Source organism: Triturus cristatus, chromosome 1_1 (genome assembly GCF_964204655.1).
Source record: "Triturus cristatus chromosome 1_1, aTriCri1.1, whole genome shotgun sequence".
NCBI lineage: Eukaryota > Metazoa > Chordata > Amphibia > Caudata > Salamandridae > Triturus > Triturus cristatus.
In genome coordinates, this window is record NC_140579.1 from 781,078,037 (window position 1) to 781,104,058 (window position 26,022).

At 45.6% G+C, this 26,022-nt stretch overlaps 1 pseudogene; it reads left to right on the forward strand.

Annotated features, from left to right (window-relative positions):
* LOC146871076 (nuclear transcription factor Y subunit alpha-like) overlaps window positions 1-24,875 on the forward strand; it is a 65,236-nt pseudogene extending 40,361 nt beyond the window's left edge.
* Window positions 24,876-26,022: the final 1,147 nt, after the last annotated feature.

The window sequence follows — 26,022 nt, forward strand, 5'->3', positions numbered from 1 at the left end:
AATTTGTTTCAGTGGTATATTAACTGGGGCTGGTTTTACTCTTTTTCATAAAAAATGGCTAGCCTCTTGATAGTTATGTTGTTAATTTCTCTGTTTGTGAGGTGCACATTCCTTAGCGTTTTGTTTTTCATGGACAGCTTGAAGTGTCGCAGGAGTGTTTTCTGACGGTGGGAGGGTGCAGGGAGCAGATGACCACCTGGAATACAGGTATACTGAACCACACAGGAGAGGTATAGGGACAGACTGGGCATGTGCTGTGCAGGTACTCAACTACAGTGGGTGATGGGGCAGGTATTGAAGCACAGTGTATGCACTGTTGGTGTAGGAAGTGGGTGTGCTGGATTAGGATTTTCTGATGAAAATCTATTGGGTTTTTAAGCTCTGGTTTGTCTATTTGTCATAATTAAATTACTAATTATTAATCACTAATTATTTGTTTTGTGTATATGTTTAAACTTATCAACGTACTAATGAGAAGAAAACCGACACGAGGGAATGCTTTTGTATTGCTATTTAATAAATGTGCATGTTTTATTAAATAAACGTTGCTGAGTGCTGTTTATTTTAAAGCACGAAACGCTTTTGAACTAATGCTTTCCTGTGTTGCAAAAGCTAGATAATTACATACACATAAGGGTATTAGTGGGGTTAACACTGTTTAATCACTATGCTGTGGTAACGTTGTTTTTGTCTCTTTTAATTAAGATGGTCCATTTTGGCCTAACAAAAAATGTCCGCCGTTTGCAGCCTGGCCTCGAGTGAAAGATTTGTGATGAGAGGGCCTTGCTGAATATGGTCACGAGACATCTGACCACAGTCCTTGCCTGGTTAAAACTTTCCGTGAGGACAGCAGCAGTTCTGGGCGAGTTTCCAGATGTATCGGAACAGCCTTGGAGGACAAAGGAGCCATAAAGAAAGAACTCTGAGCTCATTGTGTCATCGCCGAGGAAATGTGGATGTTAAAAGTTACTTTTTTATTTTTGGTTCCTGTTCTGTCTTTTTATTTTTGTGATTTTCCTGAGCGGAGATTTTCCAAATGTAGCGATGCTACATCCTTTCCTTCTCGCTTTGCTCAGAGGTTCAGCGGACGCGAAGAATACTTTTTGTTGCTTTCTTTTGTTTAAAATACTATAAAAATTGTTAGCCTAGAGAGGGTCTTGGCCACTTTGCCATTTCTTCCCAAACCTGCGTTGGTGAGGATCGATGCTGTGAGGACGGTGACTCGGGAGATTTCTACTGAGAGACTTGTCCTGATGACCCATTCTGACATTTAGCTAGAATAGGTAATTATGAGAAAATGATTTATTCTGATTAATTTCTTTTGACTAATTTTAGATAAAGAATCATAATTTTAAATACGGTGTTGGTGATTATTTCTTGTCGATTATTGAGTACTCTATTTGATTATTGTTGTATAGATTGTTTAGATTATGACAATTACAATAACTAGGTCTTCTCGACCTCAGTGTAGATGTGGGGTGTTTAGGAGTTTTCTTTCCACAGGTTCAATGCTGGTGGAGTATTTGAGTGTATCTTAGTGAAATGGGCCCTAGTGTATGGTGAGTGTATGTGCGTGTAACTGTGAAATTACTCTATCCGTGGAAGTAGGGAGATTTTGTACACCCCAATCTGCATCAAGTTCCTGGTAGCAGAGTGAGGATGGTTATTGATGATTGTCTTGATCTGATTAGATTGCTTGTACATTAGCTTATTGATTATTGATTATTGATTGATGTTGGTATATGTACTAATACTATATGTTGGAGTCATCATGTTGAGTTATATGTAGTGCTTCTGGAACTTGGGAGCTAGTAGCAGTTCCGTAGTAGGGCAGAGGGAAGTATATGCTGCTCTCGGGAAAGACGGGATTGTTGGTCCTGTATGTATGCAGGAAAAAGAAAACGTGTGACAATTGAAGTTGCGCGTCACATTGTCTGGATTCGGAATCAGTGACATTGTTGTATGTTACTATTAGAGATATTTCTGGTATACAAGGAGAGCGTATGGTAGTGAAGGTTATCTGTGAAACTCTGGTTTTAAGTCCCAGGGATCCGTAAGGTTCGCCGTTAAAGCTTATTGCGGGAGAAGTAATAGGTATTCTCTGAGCTTGTTTGAGAAACTGGGTAGAAGTAAGCTGCTTGGTTAATGTGTGTTATAATTCTGTAGTGGAGCAGATTGTTCGCTGTTCTCGGGAAAAGCAGGATTCTGTGTGTATGTACTATATTTTCTTGTATGAATGTGCGTGAATGTTCATATATTTAGTTGATTGTAAGACTCTTTGGACAAGTCCTAGAGGAAACAATTAATGAATGTATGTTAGAAGGGCAGAGTAGAGGGATGTGCTACTGTGTCAACGGGATTCTTGTGAAATAGATTTTCTTTACTATTCTGTGGTTAGCGAAGCAGACAATGGAGATGTTTATATGTTGTAACTAATAGATTTTGTAGAAATTTGACACGGAGTCTACTGAGAAATTTTGTAAAGGAGGGGTAGACGAGTGACAAGAGACAGGAGACAGAAGCGACTGCAGCAACTGCTGACGTCAAACAGACCGCGCTCTGATTGGATATTAGATCAGAATAGTGCTCGCGCTGAGATTGGTGCGTTGGTGTGAGCCGCGCAAGGATTGGTAGAGCTATTCTAGTGACGTAACTGTTCTAGGATTGGTGCGTTAGTGTGAGTCGCGCTGTTATTGGTTGGAAAAAATCATATTGTGCAGTTGTATTACGGAAGGGATTAGAAAGTTTTGGTAAGCGTTAAAATGTATTACCAAGAAGAGAAAAAGAAAAAATCTTTGTTCAGAAAGATTAAAAATTGGTTCGACAAGGATAAAGATGTTAAGACGAGAGAGGGTGAATTGTTACCTCCATCGAAAACGCCTGCATCCTTCATGGCTGCGAGATATGGGTATCATACCTGTATATGGTTGGAAAATTGGGTTAGGTATACCAAGGAAGATGGAGTTTTAGCATTTCCAGAACATGGTTCATTTAATCTGGCCGTGTTGAAAAATTTACGGGAAAAGATGTTATGTCTTGACCCAAGACCAAGGCCGACACAGTTCGAGGCTTTAGTGGAATGGGAAGAGGAAGTGCATGAGCGAGAGAAACAGAGGTCTGGAGGCAACTATAGGTATATGTTCGGAAGGAGACATGGTCGTGAAACTCATCATGATCGAATGACGAGATGGCGAGATGCTAGTATGTCAGAGGGATTATATCCTATGAGAACAGTTGAAGAGGGAACAGAAAGGGTTCCTGAGGCAGAAGGGAGAACATATGGAGTTAATGAATATGAGGATGAGGTTTTGAACGACATGATTTACAAAAGACCACCTCCATATAGACCGGAACCAGAAGAGAGTACACCAGTTGTTTCTCCGATAAGAGATACAGTGCGTATCATTGAGACAGAAAATGTGACACCTGAGTTAAGAAGTGGTAATCCTTTCAGGGAAAGAGAGAATAGAAGCAGTGGCGAAAATACGAGAGAATTAGCCAGAACTACATCGGAATTGACTGAAAAGATCAAAGAACTGACAAAGAATCTAGACGCTGTTACGGTACCCGTAACCATAGGTCCGGTTATGCCTGTTTTTGATAAGCAGAGGACGGGTGAGAATGGTTTGGTTATTCCATATGTTGGGAATAGATTGACAAGTTTGGCTGGTCCTTCAGGAGATTCAGGAAAAAGGGCAGGAAAATTTAGACATGACACATGTAGTGAAGGATTAGAGGTACAGTCTAATTCAGGACTGGATGCTGGTGAAGCTAGTTGTTCAGGGATGCCAATTTTAGAACCGCAGAAGAAAGTGGTTCCAGTGAGAAAATCTACTGAAATATCAGCTGAAGATTTGAATGAATGAATGAAAGTTCTTCAAAAGAGGGATAAAGATTCACAAGCAATTGATGTTGCTAGGTTACGTGTAGAATTAGAAGAGCTTGTTGCAGGGACAGTTCCAACAGAAATTCTAAAAAATCATCATGATGGTGAATTGTTGTTTATGTGTAAAAATATCACCTGGAGAGTGAGAAATACACATGACAGATTAAGAGCAATAGCAAATGACTATGGAATTGACATTGATAAAGTGAAAGTTTTGCAAAAGTCTTACAGGATGGATTTCACAGATAAAGATATTGAAAATTTGAATGGTACTGGTAGAACAGGACAGATTAAAGAAATGATCACTTTATTGCGAAAATGGGGTGATGTTGAGAAGTGGAAGGATAGGTGGTACAAAAAGAGAGAAGAATCAGGGGATAGGACTTATTCAGCATTTCCTGTGAGAGAAAAGGAAAAACCAGTGGATACTTATCCTATGAGAGAAATACCTGGAGGAGGATATGTACATGTTCCATGGACCAGACAGGATATTTTATCATTTACGAATGATTTCCCTCGATTGAGAGAAAAGCCCGTCGAGTGGTATAGGCAGGTAGACAGGTTTGTGAAATTGTCAAAAGTGCTGTGGATTGACCTGAATAGTCTGTTTGATATAATTGTTCCAGCAGACTTGTGGGCTGAGTGTAAAATAGTTGTGAGTTGGCCTACTGAGGAATATCCAAGAGATCAGAGAACAGGAGCACCAGATCCAGAAGTAATGAGAAAATATGAGCAGGTGATTGTATACCTGAAAAATAAAGTACCTCCAAAAGAAACAGACTAGGTTAAAATAGATCGAACACATCAGGAAGCAAAAGAATCAGTTCATGCTTTTTACGAAAGGCTGATACTGGCATTTAAACAATTCAGTGGAGATGAACACCTGGGTGACAAGGATTTGAGTCATTTTGTATACAGATTTGTATATGGCCTGAGACCTGAGATTAGTGAAAGAATTCGTGAGCATACTGTGGATTGGCAGAGTAAGAAAATAGATGAGATTCTGAGACATGCAAAATACTTCAGTGATGAGATTGAAGCAAAACAGAGAAAGCTGAAAGAAAAAGCAATGTGGGCACAAGTGAAAGTTGCGGAAAGACAGGAAGCACAGTTGGTGGAACAGGTGAATAATGCAGGAAATAATGCAGGGAATAGACCTAGGTATGCAGGGAAAGGAAAAGGGAATCTTGAGGAAGCTAAAAAAAAGTTCCCATGTCACAACTGTGGCCAACTGGGACATTGGAGATCTGAGTGTACCAATCCACCATTAGTGAATAATGAGGGAAAATCCTTAAATCAACAGGTGCAGAACGAGGGGAATAATCAACAGCAGCAACAGCAGAAAGTTGTGAGACAGCAGAGTCAAGAGCCAAAACCGCCCTTGCCGCAGAATAGAGGATCACAAAAGTATAATCCGGATTCGGGATTCTACAATGATGAGCAGGTAAACAAACCAAGGCGTTCTAACCAGGTACAACAGTACTTGTTAAAGAATGAAGGGAGTGAATCTGAGGGTGATTATTGACGGTGCCGAAGAGAGGAGGAAGAGTGCATACTTGGTGCAACTCTAGAAATAGACCAGGCAGGACCATTTGTGAATGGAAAAATAAATGAAGAAGGTGTTACTTTTTTAGTAGACACAGGTGCGACAAGATCAACTGTCAGGTCAACAGATATTAGAAATCTTCCTCTCTCGGATGAAGCAATCCAAGTAGTTGGTGTAGCTAATACACAAATCAGAACACGTCTTACTGAACCAGTAAGAGTACAAATAGGGAAATTTTCCGACATGCACAGATTTATCGTCTGTGACACAAGTCCAGTGAACCTGTTAGGTAGGGATCTACTTTGTAAAATGAATTGTACAATTTTTTGTACACCGGATGGAATAGCTTTTGAAACACCAGATGAGGATGTTTTGTACCGAATGACTCTAGAAAATAGAGAGAGTGAGTTAATTGGTGCATATGCTGTGTTTGATCCGGAGGATTTGCCTCAAGAGCTGAGAGACACAGTGAAAAGGACAGTTTGGGATTTTACTGGAGAGGATGTGGGATTGATGAATAATGTAGATCCTGTGAAAATTTCAGTGAAAGAGGGAATTTCTTATCCTAACATTCCTCAGTACAAAATGAGACCAGAAATAATTGAGGGAATAACTCCTATAATTGAGAAAATGATTCAGCAGGGAGTTCTGAGAGAACTACTGAGTAGTCCGTGTAATTCACCGATAATGGGGCTAAAGAAGCCTAATGGGAAATTCAGGATTGTACAAGATTTGAGAAAGGTTAACCAAATTGTGGTGGCATGTTGTCCTATTGTGCCAAATCCATCAGTGATTTTGTATCAGATTCCACATGATGCTGAGTGGTATACAGTGATTGATTTGTGTCATGCTTTCTTTTCAATTCCATTGCATCATGACAGCCAGCCGATTTTTGCATTTAGATTTGGCCAGCGTATTTTAGCATGGTGTCGTATCCCACAGGGGTATACAGAGAGTCCTTCAATATTCAATCAGTTATTGAAAAAGTCATTGGAGAGTTTGATCATGCCTGAAAACTCAGTATTAGTGCAATATATTGATGACCTACTTGTGGCATCAAAGACACGTGAAGCTTGTGAAGTAGATACTATAGCTTTACTGAATCATCTGGCAGATGGAGGGTTAAAAGTATCTCCAGCCAAATTGCAATTCTGCAAGAAAGAAGTGCATTATCTTGGACACAATATTGAGAAAGGTCTGATGACAGGATCAAAATTATCAGGGAAATGAAGGCCCCAAAGACCCAGAGAGAGGTGAGAATGTTCCTGGGAATGGTGGGTTATTGTCGTCAGTGGATAATTAATTTTTCGCTGATAGCAAAGCCACTGATTAAGCTGACAAAAAGTGAGATGACAGACCCATTGGAACTAGATGGAGAACAAATGGCAGCATTTGAAGAGTTAAAAAGCAGAATGTGTGAAGCCCCTGCTTTGGGTATGCCAGACTATGAAAAGGAATTTGAATTGTACTGCAGTGAGAGAAATGGATGTGCACTTTCAGTGTTAATTCAGAAGCATGGATTACTGAGAAGGCCTATTGCGTACTTCTCATCGACACTTGACCCTGTAGCTGTGGGTTTACCAGGTTGTCTGAAATCTGTGGCTGCAACATGCAGAAGCCTAGAACAGAGTGAGGGAATCATAATGGGATATCCTGTAAGGGTATTCGTACCTCATAATGTGGCAATTCTTTTGACAAGAAGCAGAACTCAGTACATGTCACATAGTCGGCTGACTAAATATGAGAAAGTGATTCTGGGAGCATCAAATGTTACTCTTGAGAGATGTGTGAATGTGAATCCAGCGACATTGTTGCCGGATATTGAAAATGTGGGTGTGAAAACAGAAGATGATCACAATTGTTTGGATGTGCTTGATTACTGTACAAAACCGAGACCAGACATAAGGGATCTTCCCTTGCATGAGAGTGATCATGTGTTGTTTGTGGATGGATCATGCTTGAGGAATGATGAGGGTGTGCTATGTGCAGCATATGCAGTGTGTAAGGTTTCAGAAGTAATGGAAGCATCATCATTGAAAGGAGTGAAATCTGCGCAAGTTGCTGAATTAGTGGCATTGACAAAAGCTTGTGAAATTGGGAAAGATTTGAGAACGACTGTGATGACTGATAGTCAGTATGGATTTGGAGTTGTGCATGACTTTGGCCAACTTTGGCTACAAAGAGGTTTCTTGACGTCGAGTGGGACTCCAATAAAGAATGCTGAAGTGATTGGGAAATTACTTGAGGCGATACAGCTGCCTAAAGAATTAGCAGTTGTAAAATGTGCTGCTCATGGACAAGGAGATGATTTTGTGACAGTGGGCAACCGTTATGCAAATGACATTGCTCAATATTGCGCCAAGAATAACCAGTCCATTAATCGGGAACGAGAAGGTGAAATGTCTTTTTGTTCTGTGAGGTTTACTAATGTCTTAGAGACGTGGGATGAAGTGAAACAGTTGCAGGATGAGGCAGAGGAGGAAGAAAAGAAAGATTGGATTAAGGCAGGTTGTGCCCCAAGAGAGACAGACCATGTTTGGGTCTATAGAGATGGCAGACCAGTAATGCCGAACTCCATGCTGTCAGTAATGGCAAGGATGTATCATGGCCAGGGACATTTGGGAAGGGATTCGATGATTAGGTCTTTTAAGCAAACCTGGTACAATGCAAAGTTCAGGACAATTGCAGAAAGTATCTGTCAAAGATGTTTGATTTGCCAGCAATTTAACACTGGGAAAAAGACAGTGGTGAGTCTGGGAACAATAGGCAGAGAAGGAGGTCCTTTTACAAGAATGCAGATTGATTTCATTGAAATGCCCCAAGTGAACAGACTGAGGTATGTACTAGTGGTAGTCTGTTTGTTTTCAAGATGGGTTGAGGCCTATCCGACTAGGAGAAATGATGGAGTAACAGTGGCAAAGTTACTGTTAAGAGAGTTGATTCCTAGGTACGGATTTCCGGTAATGATTGAGTCTGATAGAGGTGGACACTTCTATAATGAACTCATGAGTTTGATTTGTGAAGCATTGAGCATACAGCAGAAGCTACATTGTGCATACAGACCAGAGGCTTCTGGTGTTGTTGAGCAGATAAATGGCACAATCAAGAACAGGATTGGTAAGATGTGTTTAGCCACTGGTATGAAATGGCCGGATGTCTTGCCTCTAGTGCTAATGACTATTAGATCTACTCCAGATAGAACTACTGGTTTAAGTCCGCATGAAATCATAATGGGACGTGCAATGCGACATGCATATGTACCTGTCAATAAGTTGATGACAATAACTGATGACATGATTTTGGATTACTGTAAAGGCCTGGCTGACGCAGTTCATTCTGTGTTTCACCAGATTGGAGAAGAAGCTACTACACTTGAGAAGAAGCAAGCTCATGATCTGAGTCCAGGAGACTGGGTGAGGATTAAAGTTCACAGAAGAAGAAATTGCTTGGTTCCGAGGTGGGGAATACCAAGACAAGTCATTCTAACTACGACGACTGCAGTGAAGTGTGCTGGTGTGAAAAACTGGGTGCATGCGAGTCATACTCTGAGAGTTCCAAACCCAAAGGATGGGACTGGTAGAGAGTATTTTGAAGAGTCAGATTCCAGTGATGATGAAGACCCAGAACCAGTGAGAAAAAATCAAAGTTCAGGAAAAGAAGCAGAAAAGGCTTCAAGAGAACCATTGAAAATCTCAGAAAGGAGATCAGATTCTGAAAGAGAGCCTGAAGTTTCAAAAAGCAGTGGAGGAAAAAGAAAAGAAAAGAGCAGTTCCACAGAAATTACTCCTGAATCAGAAGAGGAGGAGATTGAAGAACCACTTGAGATTATATCTGAAGAAGTAGGGTCAGAAGAAGATAGAGAGGGACAGATTGCGGAAGACCCCCGAGGAGGTGTAGGGAACATTCTTGATAAGCTAGGTGAAGGGACAAGTAGACAGCAAGAAGATTGCGTGTCGGAGACCCGAGGAGGGAAAGAAGTAGGGAAGTCTCAAATAGTGGTGAAAAAGACTGTGGAGCGAAAGAAAACTGCTGAAGAACAAGAGGCATTTGAAACAGAATCGGATGAAAGTGAGAATGGAAAATCAGAGGGTCGAGTTCTGAGAAAGAGAACTTGGATTGGAGAAAGAAATAATACAGAAACAAGACCGAAAAAGGTCATAAGAGGAGATTTTTGGCCTAACAACAGAGTAAAGAGGCTGAGATACAGACTGATAAGAGGGAATACATCGAAAGGTGAACAAGTGAATGAAGTGTCGAGTCAAAACGAAGTAAAAAGGAAGGAGCAAAAGGAATCAAGAGAACCTGAGGAAATAAAGAGAATTAGAAGACCCAACCAAAAGTACAGATCACCGGAATGGTCTTATGTGGCACTGTCTGAAGAAGGAGAAGAAGAAACAGTGAATCGAGATAATCTGGAGGGGATCTTGAGAAAAGTGGTTGAGGAAAAGGAAGAATCTGTTGGAATCTTAAAAGTTATCCTGACTGACATTGAAGAAGAGTCAGATGCACAGGATGTTGTTGATGATCTGATACAATTTGATGTTGCTGAAGAAGGAGGAGTGAAAAGTGATGAATATCCAAATTGAGTGAACTGAAGAAATCACTTGGAGAAAGTGAAAAGGAGAAAGTCTGAAATTCAGCTGTCTGAAGTAATCCAAAGTTTGAGAAATTACAGTAGTGGAGTAGTAGAGGCTAAGTCAAAAGACAAGGTCAAAGTAGTAAAATGGCTAACATAGAGAATAATCAAAGTAGATGTGCCTTCTTAAGAAGATGGTGTAGAATGTGCTGCTGCTGTACTGGATTATTAATGCTACTATGGGGTGTTTTAGCTTTATTAGTTACATTTAGAGTTTCAATAGGTACATTTGAAATACATACTGAGAATGAGACAAATGTAGAAAAGAATTTGCAAAAAGTAGTTCCAACTAGAATTAGTAATACTTACATGCAGAAAGATAGGTCAATTAATGATTTTTCTAGTAATGTTTTTTCAAAATTGCTATACGAATATGTGAAAACAATGGAAGTAAGGGATTGCTACGTTTGTATGCAATTACCTGCATCCGTTTCAGAGGGTGTTACTTATCACCATTTACCAGCTACGTATGGAATTTCTTGTAGTGTATTAAGTAGTGTTTTTTATCTGTTAGGGAAAATAGATTATAAGATGTCTAACAAAGATAGTATTTTTGGGCACTTGCCAATGGACAAAGAGCTGAATCCAGCTAAAGAAGCTAACATTTTTGGTGAGATTTTTATTGAGAAAGAAGAATTAACATTAGATTACATTTTTAAGAATAATTTAACTTGTAGTTTGGAAGAAGAGGAGAAAGCTTTCCTGAACATGGTGGAGGAAAGGAGATTGAGTATGCATGAAAAGGCAGGGAAATATAAAGTGAGTGAGACAATTTGGGACATTGAGATGGGAAAAGAATTGAGAAATGGAGCTAGTCCAACGTTAGCTTTAGATGCACCACAGAAGGGTAAGCTGTGCATTACAAGAGGGAAATCCCAATATGATACATATTTTGTTGGGACTAGTGAATGTCATGATACATACTTCATTGCAACAGGATGGGGTTTCAGAGGTGGAGAAGATACCATTTTTCCTGGAGTGTATTATGTTTGTGGGAACAAGGCTTATTACAAGTTGCCTGACCATTGGTATGGCACGTGTTATGTGGGCCTGGTTTTTCCAAAGATTTTTCATATAGATAGAATAGAAGATGTAGAACATATTAATTTACTAATGCGCTTCAAGAGGGAAACTTGGTCTGAAATAGTGGGTGACATTTTTGGAGCTTTAATTCCAGCAGTGGGAATTTCTTTAAATGCTTATGGGATTCGGAAACTGTCAACAGTGGTGGATCGCTTATCGACAAATACCGCTGGAGGGTTTCTTTTGGTGAATACGGAACTAATTGCCGTACGTGCCATGTCTATGCAAAATAGACTTGCTCTTGATATTCTATTGGCTAAGGAGGGTGGAGTTTGTGGAATGCTGAAAGTTCAACATTGTTTCACTTACATTCCAGACGAAAGCAAAGACCTGAAGGTTTATATAAAAAATATTACTGATTTGCATGAAGAATTAGTACCACTTGAAGCTGAAAGTATCTGGACTAAATTAGCTAATAAGGTGATAGCTGTTAAGAGTTTTATTGCAAAAATAGGTAGTACTATTATAGGTGAGATATTGTTTCCTTTAACTTGTATAATTGTTGCTTTATTGATATTGAGATTGGTGTGTTTGTGTTGTAAAAACAGGGGAGGGAAAAAGAAATTAATTAAAAGAAATAATGAAAAGAGAAATAAAAGGTTGAAAAGAGAACCACAAGAAATTGAATTAGAAGAATTAAGGAAGAGTGTCTACTTAGAAACAAAGAGGGATGATGAAAGGGTGTCTGGTGTGTAGTGTTGTGTAAGGAGGAAAAAGACATTTCCAATTTCTCCTAAAATGGGACTAAATTTCACTAAATTATTTTTTTTTGGGGTTATTTGGTGATAAAATCACCAAAGGGGGGATTGCTGGAGCAGGATTTTCTGATGAAAATCTATTGGGTTTTTAAGCTCTGGTTTGTCTATTTGTCATAATTAAATTACTAATTAATAATCACTAATTATTTGTTTTGTGTATATGTTTAAACTTATCAACGTACTAATGAGAAGAAAACCGACACGAGGGAATGCTTTTGTATTGCTATTTAATAAATGTGCATGTTTTATTAAATAAACGTTGCTGAGTGCTGTTTATTTTAAAGCACGAAACGCTTTTGAACTAATGCTTTCCTGTGTTGCAAAAGCTAGATAATTACATACACATAAGGGTATTAGTGGGGTTAACACTGTTTAATCACTATGCTGTGGTAACGTTGTTTTTGTCTCTTTTAATTAAGATGGTCCATTTTGGCCTAACAAAAAATGTCCGCCGTTTGCAGCCTTGCCTCGAGTGAAAGATTTGTGATGAGAGGGCCTTGCTGAATATGGTCACGAGACATCTGACCACAGTCCTTGCCTGGTTAAAACTTTCCGTGAGGACAGCAGCAGTTCTGGGCGAGTTTCCAGATGTATCGGAACAGCCTTGGAGGACAAAGGAGCCATAAAGAAAGAACTCTGAGCTCATTGTGTCATCGCCGAGGAAATGTGGATGTTAAAAGTTACTTTTTTATTTTTGGTTCCTGTTCTGTCTTTTTATTTTTGTGATTTTCCTGAGCGGAGATTTTCCAAATGTAGCGATGCTACATCCTTTCCTTCTCGCTTTGCTCAGAGGTTCAGCGGACGCGAAGAATACTTTTTGTTGCTTTCTTTTGTTTAAAATACTATAAAAATTGTTAGCCTAGAGAGGGTCTTGGCCACTTTGCCATTTCTTCCCAAACCTGCGTTGGTGAGGATCGATGCTGTGAGGACGGTGACTCGGGAGATTTCTACTGAGAGACTTGTCCTGATGACCCATTCTGACATTTAGCTAGAATAGGTAATTATGAGAAAATGATTTATTCTGATTAATTTCTTTTGACTAATTTTAGATAAAGAATCATAATTTTAAATACGGTGTTGGTGATTATTTCTTGTCGATTATTGAGTACTCTGTTTGATTATTGTTGTATAGATTGTTTAGATTATGACAATAACAATAACTAGGTCTTATCGACCTCAGTGTAGATGTGGGGTGTTTAGGAGTTTTCTTTCCACAGGTTCAATGCTGGTGGAGTATTTGAGTGTATGTTAGTGAAATGGGCCCTAGTGTATGGTGAGTGTATGTGCGTGTAACTGTGAAATTACTCTATCCGTGGAAGTAGGGAGATTTTGTACACCCCAATCTGCATCAGGTGCACTATTGGTGTTCGATGTGGGGTTGACTTTTGGAGTACATGTATTCTGGCCAGTGGGTCAGTGACAAATGGGCACCTGATGTATAGCTGTTATACAGTTGTGTGGGTAAGGATTGACAATACTCCTCAAGCACTGATATTTTGCTCCAAGTAAATTAGGCTATGGGCGGATAGTTGGGCACAAGGGTTCTACAATATTAGAACTGTTCACCCATTTATTTCACTTTCAGATTACTATGGGAAGGAGGGACTGGGATTATGGGTGATGGCCTTTCTCTGTTGTGTGCTTGACATCTCTTTTTTGGCCTCTGGTTAAGTTATCATATTTATGTTCCTGTCTGTAGGATTCTCGCGGAAGTGATGATGGAATGATGATGGAATGACAACGATGATCCGAGTATCTTAACCTCTCCATCATAAGACTGATAGAGGGTCAGTCTCCTCGCCTGACTGTTCTCATCGTCCTACTTTAAACAGCTTCCCTTCGTTTTGTGCAGAAGGACAAAGGCATATCATGTTGTCTCTCCAACACATGGGCAACTGTTTGCCATTTGGATTTTCTGTGGAGATGTCCTTGGCATTTTAAAAAGGAGTGGGCGCTGGCTTCCCAAGTCTTCTGCAAATGGCCATGATGTGGTGGAAAGCATTTGTTTATGTTAAGGCTCAGTGCTTGCCCCTTCTATAGCACGGAGCACTGTTGGAGTACTTAAGTTTCCAAACAGATCCAAGTTAGAGCCTTCTCTCAGCTTGAAACCATCTGACTTTTCCAGCCATACACCACACAAATGCTCCCAACATTGATGCCTTTTCAGCTGTGGAGCGTACTTCAGGCACTTCTTTGAAATCTCATTTGCCTTCCTGACGTTCCTTTTGTTATCCCCCTCCTTCACTTTTTCTGTAGTATGCATGGGTCATCTGGACAATGGGTGATCCACATCACTTGGAGGTTTGCGCACTTGCCTGAAAGAACTGCCAACCATAGTAGGGATCTCTTTGGGTCATTCTTCTAATTTACCAGGACCTTATTTTCATGCAGTGGTACTGTATGCGTATATACATTTGGGCTGCATCTGTATTGCTCTCTAACCCAGGATTTTAACTGCAGCTTTATTTGTGGGAGAGAAAAAGGGAAGTTATGGGGATGTTAGAACTGGGGGTCTCTAGTTGGCAGAGGTAGGTAAGTATTCTTTATATAGACTTATCTGAAAGAAACACGTTAGTTAGATTCCTCACCTTAGAATATCCCCAGGCGTCTGGCTGGATCCGGAAAGATTTTTGTAGCAATACCCCTTGCGCGTCGCTAGGCGTCGTCTGCGGCTCCGCGTCCGTCGTTGGCGTCATGCGCCGGAATGACGTCGTCGGAGTACTTAGACGCCGCCCTCGCGCGCTGACGTCAGTTCTTCTTTTTTCCGCCCCAGTAAGCACCGATCCGGGAAGAGCTTACCCCTAGTCACTTTTTGACTAACTTTTTGACCTCTTTTGGTTACTCGACTCGACATCTGGTGCCGGTAGGATGCCTGGATTCAAGCATTGTGACGCCTGTCACCGACTGATGTCGGTAACGGATCACCATCGCCGGTGCCTGTACTGACTGGGGGCCGACCATGACGCGGAGTCGTGCCCCGACTGTCAGGCCTTGACGTCGAACGCTAGGCGGGAGCGGTCCCGTAAGCTACTCGAGCTTCGACACTCGGCTCCACGTCGCTCTCGGTCCCGGTCCAGGAGGAGGTCCAAGGACCGTTCGCGGAGCCGCAGCCATCGACATCGCTTGTCGGGATCTTCGGGTAAGTCCCGTCACTCCAAACATTCTAAGAAGTCCAAGCGGCGTCCTCGCTCTTCGGACTCCCCTCGCCGGTCGCGCGACCCGGCCGAGGGTCCGGGTGGTTCCACCCCCGCGGCTCCGTCAGAGCCGCAGGAGCCGCGCCTGTCCCCATACCCTCCGGGCCCTGGGACTGACGCGACTCCGGCGGAGGTCAGTGCCTTCCTCTCGGCCATGAGGACTCTGGCACCGCCGTCGACGCCTGCCGGCGCGCCTTCGGGCCCCGCAGGGTTCACTGGGTGACCTCGCGTGCCGGCGGCTCCGGCCCCGGCGCCGTCGAGGGCTCCGGCCCGACGCCGCAGGTCCCCGAGGGATCCGGGCCTGGATCTCTGCTGGCGCCGGTCGACCTCATGACGCCTCCTCCGCCGGCGCCGACACCGGTTCCGCCCCCAACGCCGTCCCCGCACGGCGTCGAGCCTCAGTTTAGCCCTATTCCGGACCCGGTACGGCACCGTCCGACGCCGTTACTGGCGCCGATGGGTGACCGCTTCATCCACCGTCCGGCTCCGATCATTCCTCCTGTCTACCAGGAATCGGATGATGAGGGCGACTGGGAGGGGTCTCAGGACCCTCTGGCCGAACAGGTCCAATCGTCTCAGGACTGGGCAGAGGAATTGGGGGACGCCAGCGGTTTGGATACCTCTCCAGACGCTGGATTAATCTCTCCTCCGACTGTGGCCTCGGAGGAAGGTGCAGCCTTTTCTGTGGTGCTGCGCAAGGCGGCTGAAGCCCTGGGGCTCGAGTTGCCTGCTGTGGCTGTGAGGACTAACGTCCTCACCGAGGTCCTTCAACCGACAGCAAGCTCCACTGAGCCTCTGCTGCAGTTTAATGAGGCCCTCATTGACGTTCTCCAGGGCACTTGGTCCAAGCCCTCCACAGTCCCTCCTGTGGACAGGAACGTTGCCCGGCGCCACCGCCCTGCTCCGGGCGACCCCACATTCCTCTCCCACCACCCCGCCCCCGAGAGCCTGGTTATCCAGGCCTCAACCTCCCAATCCTCCTTCCCATCCGCTCCTCCGGATAGGGAATCCAAGAGGTTGGAGCAGTTTGGCAAGAAACTGTTCTCGTCCCTGAGTTTGGGACTGCGGTCTTTAAATACCGCTTGCCTTTTGGACCGTTATTCCCACTCGCTGTGGGATACGGTGGAGGACGTGCTGCCCTTGTGCCTGGAGGAGGCCCGGGAGCGACTCACCCAAGCACTTGCTAACGGGCGAGATGCAGCACGGCACGCCATTAGATGTGGACTAGACACCACGGACTTGCTGGGTCGGACGATTTCCACCACGGTGGCGCTTCGGCGTCACGCCTGGCTGAGGTCCACGTCGTTTTCAGGGGATGTCCAAAGCTCCCTCATTGACATGCCCTTCGATGGCACTCGCCTTTTTGGCGAGAAGGCGGACAGTGCGCTGGCCCGGTTCAAGGACTCCCGGGCCACGGCCAAGTCCTTGGGACTATCGGCCCCGCGGCCGCAAACTTCCGCCATTCGCCCCTTTCGTGGCCAAGGAAGGGGCGCCTCCTCACGTCCGCCCAGCCACCGGCCGCAGAACCAACCTGCACGCGGTCGCGGACGTGGTTTCCGCCGAGGCGGTTCTGGAGGACAACGTGCCGGTCAGTCCACATCCACCCCGGCAGCATCCGCCTCAAAGCCCTCCTAGTCCAAGCTTTCAGGCCCATTCAACGCCAGTGGGGGGCAGAGTTCGCCATCACCTGCTCCACTGGTGCTCCATCACTTCAGACAGGTGGGTGCTGCAAATGGTCCGCAGGGGCTACTCCCTCCCCTTCGAGATGACCCCTCCAGCCATGCCACCGCAGAACCACCGTATGTCGGGGGATCATTTGCATCTTCTCCGGGAGGAGGTTTCGGCCCACTTGGCCAAAGAGGCCGTCGAGCGCGTTCCTGGTCCAGAAGTAGGTCGTGGTTGCTATTCCCACTACTTTCTGGTTCCCAAGAAGGGCAAAGGGGCCTACGCCCGATCTTGGATCTCAGAAGCGTGAATGCCTTCCTCCGGAAGGAGCGGTTCAAGATGCTAACTTTGGCTCAGGTTCTTGCTGCCCCTGACCCTGGAGACTGGATGGTAGCGTTGGACTTGCAGGACGCTTATTTCCACATCCCCGTCCTGCCGGCACACCGGCGTTACCTGCGGTTCACGGTGGGTCAGGAGCACTTTCAGCTCACCGTGCTCCCCTTCGGCCTCACCAGTGCCCCTCGGGTGTTCACAAAAGTGATGGCGGTGGTCGCAGCCCATCTGCGCAGATCAGGGGTCCCAGTCTTCCCCTATCTCGACGACTGGCTGTTGAAGGCGGGCTCGCCCCAGCAGGTCATCTCCCACCTCCAGACTACGGCAGACCTCCTGCATTCGCTGGGGTTCTCCATCAATATGCCGTAGTCGCACCTGAGTCTCTCCCAAAAGCTCCTTTTCATAGGGGCGGTTCTCGATTCGGCGCAGTTCCGAGTCTATCCGCCGGAACAGCGGGTCCTGGACATTCGAGCCCTGATTCCCATCTTCCGGCCTCTGTCCTGGATTTCGGTCAGGTTGGTGCTGCGGCTTCTGGGGCTGATGGCCTCCTGCATCCTGTTAGTACCTCACGCCATATGGCGGATGCGGGCTCTGCAGTGGGCCCTGAAGTTTCAGTGGACCCAGCATCGAGGCAACCTGTCCGACCACGTCTTGATCTCGGAGGGCACTGCGAACCAGCTGCAGTGGTAGCTCACGAATCGCGATTGGGTCAGCGGCAGATCCCTCTCCCTTCCCCAACCGAAGCACGTGGTAGTGACGGATGCGTCCCTCCTGGGATGGGGGGGCCATATGGGAGAGGCGGAGATCAGAGGACTCTGGTCTCCGGCGGAGACTCAGCTCCATATCAATCTTTTGGAGCTGAGGGCGATCCGACTTGCACTGAAAGCCTTCCTTCCCTCTGTCCGGGGAAGTGTCGTGCAGGTGTTCACAGACAACACCACCGCCATGTGGTATTGCAACAAACAGGGCGGGGTGGGGTCGTGGACCCTTTGTCAGGAGGCCCTGTGCCTCTGGACATGTCTGGAACACCAGGGCATCACCCTAGTGGTTCAACATATGGCGGGCTCTCTGAACGCCAGAGCGGACAAACTCAGCCGCCGGTGCATGATGGATCACGAATGGCGTCTAAACTCGGACGTGGCGCAAGGTCTCTTTCTGCAGTGGGGAGAGCCTTGGTTAGATCTATTCGCCACTGAAGAGAACGCGCAATGTCAGCAGTTCTGCGCATTGGAGTTTCCAAGGCGGCACTCGCTCGGAGACGCTTTTTGTCGCGAGTGGAGTTGCGGTCTGTTGTACGCCTTTCCGCCTATACCACTTCTGCCCAGAGTGCTGAAGAAGATCAGGCGCGACCGGGCCCAAGTCATCTTGGTGGCTCCGGATTGGGCACAAAGGTACTGGTATCCCGAGCTACTCAGTATGTCCATCGATCCCCCGATATGACTGCCTCTTCAGGAGGATCTTCTGTCGCAGCAGCAGGGGACGGTCCTCCACCCGAACCTGTCCAGCCTCCACCTACATGTGTGGAGATTGAGCGGCGGCAGTTGATGCCATTTGACTTGCCTCCTGAAGTCTGTGATGTCATTCTGGCAGCCAGGCGTCCCTCCACAAAGACGGTATACGCCTGCCGGTGGAACAAATTTGTGGCATGGTGCACAGCAAAGGCTGTGGATCCCCTTTCTGCCCCTCTTTCTGAGGTTCTCCTCTTTCCTCTTTCTTTGGCCCTGCAGGGCTCTGCTCTGGGCACCTTGAAAGGTTATCTTGCTGCTATCTCTGCCTTCCTACGGCTTCCTGATCAGCCTTCTCTTTTCAAGTCCCCTGTTGTTTCACGCTTTCTCAAGGGCATTACTCATATGTACCCTCCTGTTCCTTTCGTAATGCCTCAGTGGGACTTGAACCTTGTTCTCACTTTTCTGATGTGCGCTCCCTTTGAGCCCCTTCATAACTGTCCCAACCGTCTTTTGACTTTGAAAACTGCTTTCTTGGTAGCAATCATCTCCGCTAGGCGGGTGGGTGAGCTCCAGGCTTTGTCATCCAAGCCTCCCTTCCTTTCAGTTCATCCGGACAAAGTTGTCCTCCGGACACGTCCTTCTTTCCTGCCTAAAGTCGTGACTCCCTTTCACATCAGGCAATCTGTCACGCTGCCCACCTTCTTTCTGCCTCCGCATCCTTCAAAAGATGAAGAGAGGCTTCACCGTCTGGACCCAAAATGTGCGCTATCCTTTTATTTGGACCGCACAAGACAGTTCCGGGTGAACGACCAACTTTTTGTTGGATACGTAGGGGCTAAGAAGGGTAAAGCTGTACACAAGCGGACCATCTCTCGGTGGGTTGTGTTGTGTATTAAGACCTGCTATTCTTTGGCGAAAAAGGTTCCTCCTGTTGGGCTACGGGCCCATTCTACTCGAGCCACGGCGGCCACGACTGCACTGGGACGGGGAGTCCCCTTGCAAGACATCTGTCAGGCGGCGACGTGGGCTTCGCTGCACACGTTTGCGAGACATTACTGCCTGGACAGCCAAGTCCGGAGGGATGGCCACTTTGACCGTTCTGTTCTCCAGGACTTTCTGGTGTGATCTTGGTTCGCAGACCCACCACCGGGGTTGGTATTCCTGGGGTATCTATTCTAAGGTGAGGAATATAACTAACGTGTTTCTTTCAGATGAACAAGTTACTTACCTTCGGTAACATTAGTTAGTTAGATTCCTCACCGACCCACCCAGCCTCCCCGTTCTGCGAACCGACATCTAGGGTTAAGGTTCTCCCTTTCAGGGCCCTAGATTTTTTGGCACCAGTGTCGGTCTCTTGCATGGCTCAGCGTCCCTGGCGCGGAAAGCTATGTACAAGAACTGACGTCAGCGCGCGAGAATGGCGTCTAAGTACTCCGACGACGTCATTCCAGCGCATGACGCCAACGACGGACGCGGAGCCGCAGATGACGCCTAGCGACGCGCAAGGGGTATTGCTACAAAAATCTTTCCGGATCCAGCCTGACGCCTGGGGATATTCTAAGGTGAGGAATCTAACTAACTAATGTTTCTTACAGATACATCGTTACCGAAGGTAAGTAACTTGTTCATCACAAGACCACAAATTACAAAAATCCACGATACTGTACTTTAAAAATGGTAGAAATAGCTTAGTTCTCCTGAGATGTTAATTGCGACACTTTAAGTTCAATGTACCTTTGGATGCGTAACGCTATACAACAAAAGTGTTGCAGGGAAGGTGATGCGTCGGTTCCTTATATGCAAGAAGGGTGATGCGTCGGGTCCCCACTGATGCGTAGGGGATGCGTTGGTTCTTCTCGGCGTGGGGAGGTGATGCGTCGGTTTCTTACGGCGACACTCTTCTCCGGTGATGCGAGACGCTTCCGAGATGCGATGCGCCCGCTTCAGCGGCGACACCCTTCTTCAGTGATGCGACGGCTGCGGCGGCGACACGCTTCTCCGATGATGTGACGGCATCTGATGCGACGGCGACACTCTTCTCCGGCGATGCGAGGTGCTTCTGCAAGGCAAAGTGACAGCGGCGACACCCTTCTCCAGTGATGCGACAACGGCTGCGGTGGCGACACGCTTCTTCATGAGTCGCGCTTCCAGCTCCTTGTGACGCGCTGTCCCTCAGAAGGCCCCGCACAACAGCAGGCACTACAAAAGAACTCTTGGGGAACTGGTTGGTGAAGTCTATTGTCCCTGAGACTTCAGCAGGAGGCAAGCTCTATCTCAAGCCCTAGGAGATCCTTCACAAGTTGATTTGAAAGTAGCACAAAGACCTTTCTCCTTTCTTTGGCAGTCAGGCAACCACTGCAGGCCAATCTCCCAAACAGCACTCAGCTAGGGATAGTCTCTTCCTCAGTTTCTCTGGTTCCTCTCCTCAGCAAAGGTTCTTCTTGTTTCCCAAAGTTATCTAAAGTTCTGGGGTCTGGGTTCCCCCCTTTTATACTCATTTTCTATTTGTTCTCTGAAGGCAGAGAGGCCTTTGCCTAGTCCAAACCAGTTCTGGTCAGTCCTGAAGCACTTTGTAGACAAGACTCCTTTCCTTTTTCAGTGTAGACCAGGGACATCAGACACACCACAGGAGGTGGAGCCAGCATTGTGGAGGGAAGGCGCAGCCCTATTGAGGTCCCAGGTGCAACTCCTCCCACCCATCTACATACAGATCTCTCTATTCAGCCCTGTACTGACTCACCCTGTCTCCTGGAATCCCCCAGCCCCTGTCACTTAAACTCTAGACAAGGAATACACAACCTAGCAGAGGCAGGCTTGGATAGTTAGGCAAGAAAATACCTACTTTCTAAAAGTGGTATTTTCAAACACAATGTTAAAACCAACTTCACTAAAAGATGTTTTTATCAGCCTGAGTTCAGGCATACTAAACTCGAGTTTCTACCATGTTTCCCTGAGTCAGTTAGGATTATAAGATGTAGTAATCAAACTGCCCATTCTGGCCTTTGGGGAACAAGTAGCCTTGCAATAGTGAACAACGAAAATGGCTGCAATTCACTATCAGGACATGCCACACACATCAGGGCATGTCCTACCTTTTACATACAATGCACCCTGCCCTTGCTACCAGGGGGTGACTAATATGCAGAAAAGGGAAGGTTTAGGGACTGGCAAGTGGGTGCACTTGCTCAGTCAACATGGCAGTACCATGGCAGCAGGCCGTAGACACATTTTACAGGCTGCTTCTGTGGGTGGCACAACCAGTGCTGCAAGCCCACCAGCAGCATTTGGGTTACAAGCCCTGGGCACACTCAGTGCACTGTACTAGGGTCTGACAAGTAAACCAAATCAGCCAATCATGGAGTCACTAATCCATACATCGATTTACTATAGGGAGCACTTGCATTGTGGCACTGAATAGCAGTGGCACAGTGCCCAAAGCATCTAACACCAGCAAAAACACTTGAGGCAACAGCAAAAAAAATGGAAGGGAGGCCCACACCAATGGTGCCAGGTCTAACAGGGAGGTGTTGTGTATTGGCTATGAATTACTGGACGGCAAAGTAGTTTCATGCTTTGCATTAGGGAAAATGTGTTTTTGTTCTTGAAGGGTGATAAATAGCCATTCGTACAGAAACTTTGATTTTTAGTATGGCCAATACTAAAATGATATCGGCACTTGGCATCCACAATATTTATCTACTTTGACTCTCCCTTTGTGGGAGAGATTGTTCAGGTAGAGAGATTGGGCCATTGCTGATCATTGTGTTATCATTAACCTGGAGGGGGGAGGGGGGAGGGGGAATACTGTTACTGGAATATTTTCTGTTGCAGGCAGGCTGTTACTTGTTGAATATGAGTGGTATATCTTTGTTATTTAGGGTGTGACAGTGGAATACAGAAGTTGAATGTTAGATGAAGGTGACACTGCAGGGTGGCCACAGAACTAGCCCATTGCAGCAGTAAAACCAAGACTGTTTCAAGGTTTGTCACATATCTGTTGATTCACAGAGGAACCTAAAGGAATTTGTGAGGCAGGCAGGATGGCATTACAAACTGAGACCAGGGTGTTCATGGTGCTTCCAACTGTGCCATTAAACTAAGGCTAGTCTCATAACTTTGGATCACTGAAGTAAGAGGGATCCACGGGAAGGAATATGGTGGTTGTGCAAGGTACTACAGTTTGATTTGCAAAAACATTTGTAAATAGTTTTTTAATAAGGTTTTTTTCATGCAGTTAACTGTATCTTTCAGTACTGTGTACACTACCAGCTAATGTTAATAAAGCAACTATTTCTAACTGTGTTTTTTCTTTCTTTTTGGTTCTATCTGTTTTGGCAGCTCCTGCCGCCCATCTTGCGATCCAGCGAATCATTATGGTATCAAAGGAACAGATCTTAGTCGATTTGGAACTTTTTTAGCGGTTGCCTAGAAATCGCTTCTAGATGAATGTTGTCAAAGATATATCTTGTGGCAATACTAATATGTAACCTGGGCTTTGAGTTAGCTTACTGTTGATTGCTTTTCTTGTCTTTCTCATTTGCTTGCATCTTGTTTGATGGCTTTCCTTCACATTGTGCTTGTCCCTCCCTTGGAGCAAATATTTTTTACTATAATTTTGATTGTATGACTTGGATTGGGCACGTCATAGAGAGCAATGCCAAGCCTTCTTCTCAGAGTCCACTCACTGCACTAGCCTAGAAGATCTGGTAGGCACTGAGGAGAAAGAAGGCATGTACATCCTTCCAGCTGCCCAGATGGGTGACAGCCCAGATGTGATGTCCTCTGAAGCCTTTGACGACTAGCACGATGATGAAGTGTTCAGCCTGGAAGCCCCAGGTCTAGCCTAAAAATGCACTGACCTTTGGCTCTGGCTCCGCTAGCTGATACTGCTTTACCTGGATAGCCTTCTTCAATACTGACCAAATCTTTACATAAGGGTATCAAGCCACACCATTTTGTCAATGCCTCCATGCCAAGTGGCATACTAACAGCCAGCATAGGAGCTGAATAGTGACAGGCCTGCCCAAACCAGCCATGAGACTGGCCGCTCATGCAACTCTTGACAGATCTGCCAACTACTGAGGGATGAATCCAGCTACAGGTTCCCCGATGTCCCACAAAATACACGAAAACACCTTCACCCCTCTGTGGGGAAGATCCTATCTAAGCCTTCCGCTCCTGAGCCCACACATTCACATCCTGCTGTATTCCTAAGAAACGGAAGTTGATCTTTAAGGAGGAGTTACCCTTTGAGTCTCCTACACCTCCTATGCTCAAGAGGGTTAGGACAGTGCCAAACCCCCCTCCCACTTCCCCCTTACCCAGGTATTGCCCCTTCACTTCTGCTACCATTACACCTATGCATGCCTCCACAGTCTTGCGCTTCACAATGCCTCCTGAATCTCCTCACACAGACTGAGACCTCAGTAGTCCTTACCAACCTCAGGACTCATCGTATCTTTCCCTAGCTCGTAGGGGAAGGGGACAGTTTGTGGTAATCCAGAAGACTGCCCATCACTGGGTGAAGATGCTCATGGTGCAAGAAAGATGATTTCCTTGTAAAGACATTGTCAATGACCGAAAGATCAACGCAGTATTAGCTCCCCATTTTCAAGGACATGGTGAAAATTAGTACAGAACATTTCTGTGAATCAGTGGAGAAAAAATATAAATGAGCTTCAGTCAACTCAGTGTACATCCTGGTTCAGCTTCCACCGACTCACTTGTGGGGCATGCAGGCAGCGGGTGATGTACCTCCATCTGATAGTGCAAACTGATTGATACTTCTGGCAATCATGTGGCAGTGAGGGCTACTAGGCATTTGGTGTATTACCAACATCTGTAGGTTTTCTCCTCTTATGATACACACTGCTGGGAGGAAATGTAAAAGGTATCAAGCACCTCACTGGGGCACATAGGAAAAGCGTAGAATAGCAGGTAGCCAAAGGCAAGGTAAAATCTACTGTTAATAGCTTCACCTTGGATGACCAACATTACGTCCAAAGGCATGAATATCTGCATCATGCTTGGCTGGGAATCTGGTTTCCAGCCCAAAATGCAATATGATCTTAATGTGCCTTTTGATAAAGAGACTCTTAGCCCCACAGGTAAATGAGCTACTGAAGAGGTAAAAAGGACATTGACATAACTACATCAGTGGGTTCCCTACAGTCTTCCTCCCAACCTCCACCTTTCAGAAGCGCCACACCAAAGGCGGGTCCAAGCTCAAGCATCCACCCAAAGGCTACCAGCTGCAGTCTTTTCAGGACACTCTGCCAGACAAGCAGCTCTCAAGGGCCTTCACACTGAGGAACTTCGATTTCTGATCGCGATCAAATCGACCCGCCATTTTGTGCTCCACCGCCATTTTGTGTTGCCATCACTCAGGCAGCACGGCGAACAAAGTCTATTCTGCTTTTTCTGCAGCCTGGTGTTGAAACACGCTTTCTGCCTCTATTTGCAAAGCTGGTGTTAGGACTGGCAGAGTACACTAATCCCTGTCTGGCTTTCCTAATTCCCGTCTCAACTATCTGTTGATTCACACTATTCTTTCCTGACTTTATCTTATCATCTGGCCTTCACTGTCTTCTGCTAGCATTCTCTCGTTTCACAACTGTCCTCCAACACACACAAACGTATCTCGCCACCTGCAAGTTAGTTACGAATCTTTTAATGAATTAGCTTGAGGGAGGGGTGACAAACATAGTTGGAGGAGAGGTTTCTTCGAGTCATCTGACACTTTTGTTTTCCAATTTCTCCTATTGGTTCTATCCTGTTTTCCAACTTTCCTTATTGGCTCTTTCTTGTGTGTTCTGGGAGTGCATTTGGTTAATGTATATGAACCCTATATAGTATATAAACCTGTGCGCCACAGAGTGAAGTGGCAGTCTCCTGAGAACCTACTTTGAGTACTTCTAGGATAACTGTACTAGCTGCAGCTAAATAAATCTGATCTTCTAACGCCGACAGAGTGTCCCGTGTCTCTGTGTAGCTGAGCAGGAGAACTCCGGAGACTTGGGCGTACCCTGCGCCGCCAGGCCCAAAAGGTTCTGGTTCTTCAACTGGCGCCCAACGTGGGGCGGCTTCAGTGGTACCGGTTCTGCCTGAAGGTCGTGAGGAACCACGCAAGAAAATTTCGGAGGATTCGCGAGCCACATTAAGGGACCCCTGTATGTCGAAAGTGGTCCGAAGGTCTTTCTGACAGCTACTGACGACCGCTGCCCTGACTGCCGCCCTGCTTTGGCCCTTCCTTTGATGATGTATGGTAAGGCGAGACGATAGACGGGCCTCTGTTGGTGTAAGAAGACGTCCTTAGTTAAGTATCTTCGTGGGTCACGCCCACAATTTGTTCTTTGTTTTCTTGGGTATTTTGTTGTTCTTAGATTCAACTGTTGCAATAGTTGAAGCCGAGGGTAAGTGCATTTGTGCTGCGAAAACTGAGTTTTGCCCCCTTGAAGTTTGTGAACAGTCCAG